Here is a 6443-nt window from a genome sequence, read left to right as displayed (position 1 = left end):
TTGGGCATAAAGAATGAAGAACTGACTCCCTCTACTCAAGGGATTCGTGCTTATGATAATACTCGTCGTCAAGCTGTGGGTACTATCACACTAAACATAACTACTGGGGCCATTGAACGTCGCACCAAGTTTCAGATGGTGGACATTAAGGCCTCTTTCAATCTGTTGTTAGGACGTCCTTAGCTCCATGAGCTAAAGGCGATCCCATCATTGTTGCACCAGAAAGTGAAAGCCATAGTTGGAGGGGTTCCAATTACCATTGATGCCTCTCCCATGCGCATTCAAGTTATCAACACTCCTATCGTCCATGTCGAACATGACGAAGAAGATGAAGATCTTTGGGGGTTTTCACTCGATGATGTTCTCATGATCAAAGAAGAGGAGAAGTGCCATCTCGACTTCGATCCCTATTCAAACACCAATATTAATGCCATTTTGAAGAAGCAAGGGCATTTCCCTGGAATGACCCTCGGGCTCAAAAAGAAAATGGCTAAACTTTGGGGCCATCCTGGTGCACTCAAGAAGGATACTTTTGGCTTGGGTTTCAAGCCAACAAAAGAAGATGTGAGACAAGCCCTCTTGAAAATGAAGGCTCGCAATAACGCTCGAATTATGAAGACGGAAATGGCCATCAATCCATATCCATTCACTCTCAATGGCCAGTACATCAAAGAAGGGGAAGACTTCCCATGCTATAAATTCCCTGAGCCTTTCGTCCACGATGGGAAGCGTGAACCAGGATTCGAGATGTTCCTCGATTGTGACTTTGTCGATGAAGGCGAAGAGCTTTTCACAACTGAGAAACCAGCTAGCCCAAGCTCTGATGATCTAGGCATTAATCTTCTTTTCGGAATATTCCGAGCTCGTTCAAGCTGTTATAGCGAACAAGGATTTTGACCCCTCCGAATTAATCGTCCAAGCTGATAATATTCACTACTACGAAAAAGGCCTTAGAGAACTGTTAGAATAGGCTTTATAGATCGCCTTAGAGGCGTTCTTCTGCTAAGCGATGTATAAAGTATAGAGAACGGGTCGTTTAGGCGTTTTATATATTGACAAATAGAGAACGGTTGTTAGTCACAACCGTTCTCTTTTCCCTTCTTAAATTCGTACACTAAGGAAGGAAAAGAGAACGGTTTAGGCTACTTTACCGTTCTATATTGCATTACAATAGAGAACGGTTAAGTTAGATAACAGTTCTTTAATGTTTTTTTAAAAAAAAAAAATCCGACCATATGTATTTTATTATTCGAATTAGCCCTGTATGTATTTTGATTGTATTATTCCTGTATTTTGATAATCTGTATTTTTTTGTATTTCATTTTAGACCTGTATTTGTTGTATATATTCTTGTATTATATCTTGTACATTTATCCTGCAAGAAAAATTCCACATTTTCTATGTAAAATAAATCCATGATCCTGTATACGTGCAATATAAATTTCTGTATAACATAAAATTAACAAAAATATTTCTAGATACGACAAAAGCAATCAAAATATACTTCATATATAAAATTTAAAACATCCAGCCACAATTAAATTGAATCATTCATACAAAATTTGTACTATACAAACAAATTCGTGAGTTAAATATCAAAACACCTTTCTAATTAATGTTGATTTAATAAAAATTATGCTTAGATATACCAATACCATATTGATCTACAATTCACATAAATCATCGTCGTTGTCATTTGGTTGATGGTTTCCGGTAACATATGCAATCCACATTTCCCTAAGCTCCTCGATCACTTGTTGAGAATATGTAGGAGGAACTTGCTTAAAATACTACAAAACAATGTAAAATACATAAATATTAGTTAATAATATAAAATAAGTTCATCTAATTAAATATAAATAAGTATATCTTTTTTCTTTTTTGACAAAACGCAGCAAGCAAAATAGTATATATTAGTACACAGTTAGTGCACAAATAAACTAGTGAGCAAGAAAATCAAAAGCCATTAAGCATTATTACTGTAACATGCAGGGGAATAGCATGCAGGGGAAAACATTGGAACAAACTGCACCCACTATGGAGTGTGGTGTATGTGTTGTGGTAGCTGTTATGTTTTGGCGGCAAGACAAGACAAGACAAATTCAATTGAGTATGAGACTCCTTGTATGAGGGAGGCTGAGTAGAAATAGAATAGAATGAATTAGAATGGCATGTGATTAGTGTCCAGTTTGCTAGTGAGTCCATTCAAGAAGCAAGGAGCATTATGGAGAAATTAAAGCTAAGAGTGCAATCCGAATTTAATTCCTAAAGCTTATTTGCACAACAATGTTTAATCTGAATTACATGAATTTGACACAAAAAAAAAAACAAGCAATTATGAAATCTTCTACTGATGCACTGTCAAAATCTTAGAAGAATGCAGCCAAGTAGGTCATCTTTTCAGGGAAAAAGATTTTCTGATCAACTAATCAGGAGGATCTCACCTAGTAAAGACATTAGAGTTTCTTTACTAAGGTTAGTTCTATGATCCATTAATTTTCAATACAATATTTTTGTTCTACAAAATTAACTTGTTTATATGCACTTATTATGTAATATAGATAGGTTTAAATGACTAATGCTAGAGTCTAGTGACGACAAAAACTGTCCAGAAGCTTATGAGTTATTAATCAACCATAATCCAATTCAAAACTGCCTAGAAGCTTATGAGTTGAAGGTAACATACTAGTTCATTCTCATTAGATACATTCAAACATACGTTTAAACATGGAGAATAACATACTAGTTCATTCTCATTAGATACTATTCTTTAAAGTCATTACCCACCCACAAACCACTTGAATCACATTAGAATTATTGACAGATTTTTCTAGTGTCATAAACTTTATATGACCTATAATCAACCCATCCATGTCATATAAATATATAGTATACCTGTAGCACAATAGATTTGCATAACCTAGTGCAATTAATTCATGTATATCCCTCAACTTCCTCCATTCAAGAGTAAATACACTACTTAAAAACAAACGAACTTTTAGGGAAAAGTTATCAGAAATAAAAAAAAAATACAAGTCAGAAATTATTGATAAAAGAATTAAAAAACACGACTGACAACTCAAAACAGTAGAGTAAAAACCTTCCTACCTATTCTACAGAACAAGTTGCAGGGAGATTAATTAATTTGATAGTTTAATTAAGATAATTGCTTAAAACAGATATAAAGTATTTAAAAATACAATTAAATAGAACAACTTCAACAACTGAAGAACAGAAGAGGGAGCAGCAGCATCTTTCTTTCCTATTAATAGCAACAAGAATCTAGTCAACACTATAATGCTTGCATCAATTGCCGAGAGATTATTTCACATGTACTCCTATTATGTACTTGTACTTACTCTACTATCCGACATTATTATTTTGTCTACGTAAGACTGTAACACCTTGATCAAATGGATAATAAGCCAAGATAATACTCTTAATTAATCTAATGATTCTAAACAGATGGAAAAGAATTATACTATTATGAGGGCCCGTTCTTTTCAGCTTAATTTCATTCAGTTCATTTCCTAATTTCCTTCTCTCATAAACAGTTCAGTAAATCAGAATAGACCCTAAAACTGATGGAAACAGAAGAGTGCAAAATATTCTCCCACGAAAATTAACTATGACGGGTAAGAATTTTATAGAAGATATGTGAAAATGTACGACACGGGAAAACCCAGGGGTAGGGGCAGGGCAGGGCATTTGGGGTTTAGTTTGTTTATTGCTAGCTTATGTGCTAAAATCTCAAGCTAAACTTCGACCATCTACAGACTAAAAGGATTCTTCGAATGTCTCAATCAGCAACTAGTAAGTTTAGCAATAAAAAAATGATCAACTAATTACTTGATTAGTTTGATAAGCAAATTATAATTGATTAGTTTGATAAGCAAATTATAATACAAATTGGTACATTCACCAGTAAACCAGAACACACCTACTAATTGTACCCGTACCGTATCCGAAGTTCATACAATAGAATGTTACAAATACAATTTATTGAGAAAATCAAAAGCAAGACAACATAGTACTCAGTTTTATTGTTTCAGAAATACAGTAGCTTAGTTTCTAGCTTTGTACCAGTTTAGTCAAGGAAAAAAAGAAACACCTTAATTGCTACTACTTGGACAGTAGAACATATATATACTAGTACATTTCAGTAATTCACCGACAAAATTTTTCTACAACAAAAAGTAGCTCATATATAACCGTTGAAGATAATGAAGAATTATATCCCAATGTCAATAGTAGTAGTTGATAATTACCTAGTTGATCAAAATACACTCGAAATGTGGATGTAAACTAGCTTAATTAGCACTAAACCCCTTCTTTAAAAATTAATCTCACTATTTTAAGTCCTATCTCTTTGTTCCTTTTTAAAAAAAAAAAAAAAATCTGATTAGGGTTCTAAATTGAACTTAGGTAAGATTAATTTGGCTAAAATAATTTTGATTATAATTGAAATAAATGTATATTCGACAAAATTAAGGGTAATTTGATTGAACTTACTACAATAATTCGGCTTGAATATATACATACAAACAATCGATGAATTTATCCCTAAAACAAGAACTTTGAAGTTTTTTTCAATCACCCAAAATTCGAATTCTACGAATTTACTTCTATTTCCTTCATAATTCGAATGATTCATGCAATTAGATTGACAATTATCAAAATCCAATTACTCTATCACAAGAAAAATTCGAACCTTAATTCACTGATGGCTCAGCAGACAGGTCCGGTACTGCAGACGTGGAGCGGCGGTAGAGCGGTGGTGGAGCAGCGGTAGAGCGGCGGTGGAGTCGAACAATAAGCGGCTGATGAAGGTTTTGTTATGGAGGTTTGATGGAGGTTTCAAATTTTTTTTTGCTGATGAATGAGAAAGAGGTTTCACTTTTTGATGAAAGTGAAAGTGATGCGGGCTTCAATGCCTTCAATTTTCACTTTTATTCGCCTTTGATAATTTGAGTAAATTATTACTCCGTATGTACGTATATAATTTTCCCCTAATTAAAAAAAATTATTAATATAATACAAAACGGTTGTCAAGATGACCGTTCTATATCATTTATAATACATAATTATTTTTTTTAATTATTTGAGTAAAAAGAAATAGAGAACGGTTAACTATGCTAACTGTTTCATATGTATTAACATACAAAACACCTCTTACATTAAAACGATCTATAGTCTTCTGGAGAACGCCTACATTTGATAATCGTTCTATATTTTGCGATGTCTAATCTAGTTTTTGGTGTAGTGATTTCAAAGGGATGGCGCAAGACATTGAAGATCATTACGCCAAGCGGAGAGAAGTTGGAAATAACCGCTGGCGAAGGTCCTATGTTCGATGAGTCTGAGTCGTCTGGGTCCGAGTCCGAGTCTGAGTCTGTAGACGAGTCCTTAGAGTCTGAGGCCGACCCTCTTTCTGCTATAGAGTCCAATCCTGAGTCTCTTGTTGAGTCCTCCCTTTCTAGCCCAAATAATTCCAATGAGGTCGCAGCCGACCTTGCCCCTCTTGATGTATTCACCGATGAATTCAATAAAATGAGTACCTTTGCTTAAGATGCGTGTCATTCCCCTAGCCATGATCAATATTGCTTTGCTAATGATAAAAATGACAAAGAAATAATAAAAGCAATGGAAGAACACGAAAATAAAACGACAGTTATCGAAGATACAGAAACAGTTAATATTTCCAATGGTACGACTGTTAAAGAAGTAAAAATTGGATTAACACTAAGTCAAGATGAACGCAAAGAGCTAATTAACTTGCTTAGTGAATTTGTTGATGTATTTTCTTGGTCATACCAAGATATGCCAGGAATTGACAGGGATATAGCTCAACATACGATACCACTCATTCCAGGTATGAAGCCTGTCAAACAAAAGCTGCGCCGTATGAAACCGGATGTGGCTCTCAAAATCAAAGAAGAAATTAGAAAGCAGTTGGCCGCAGGTTTCATCAAAGTATCCAAGTATCCAGAATGGATAGCAAATGTGGTTCCAGTTCCAAAGAAGGATGGAAGGGTCAAAATGTGTGTTGATTACAGAGACCTCAATAAAGCAAGCCCGAAAGATGGGTTCCCTCTACCTCACATTGACATTCTGGTCGATAACACAGCAAACCATGCACTCCTGTCGTTCATGGACGGCTACGCCGGATATAATCAAGTATTAATGGCTGAAGAAGATATGGAGAAAACCATATTCATCACACAATAGGGTACATATTGCTATACGGTAATGCCATTCGGGTTGAAAAACGCGGGTGCCACCTACCAAAGAGCAGCTACAGCATTGTTACATGATATGATGCACAAAGAGGTGGAGGTCTATGTCGATGATATGATCGTTAAGTCTAAAGATCGCCCAGGCCACATCATTGCACTTCGCAAGTTCTTTGAAAGACTCCGCAAGTACAACATGAGATTAAATCC

The 6443-nt window shown here is 35.0% G+C and overlaps 1 long non-coding RNA gene across 1 annotated transcript; it reads right to left on the bottom strand.

Annotated features, from left to right (window-relative positions):
* Positions 1-1554: 1554 nt before the first annotated feature.
* Positions 1555-4904, bottom strand: LOC145640859 (uncharacterized). The gene is made up of 2 exons (XR_014114987.1): positions 4712-4904; positions 1555-1790 (listed from the first exon to the last, which is right to left on the bottom strand). It is a non-coding gene; the product is annotated as an uncharacterized LOC145640859 (long non-coding RNA).
* Positions 4905-6443: the final 1539 nt, after the last annotated feature.

This window comes from Chenopodium album, chromosome 7 (genome assembly GCF_948465745.1).
Source record: "Chenopodium album chromosome 7, dcCheAlbu1.1, whole genome shotgun sequence".
In the NCBI taxonomy this organism is placed as follows: Eukaryota; Viridiplantae; Streptophyta; class Magnoliopsida; order Caryophyllales; family Amaranthaceae; genus Chenopodium; species Chenopodium album.
Note: the sequence above shows the minus strand (reverse complement) of the source record. Positions and strands in the feature narration are given on the sequence as shown.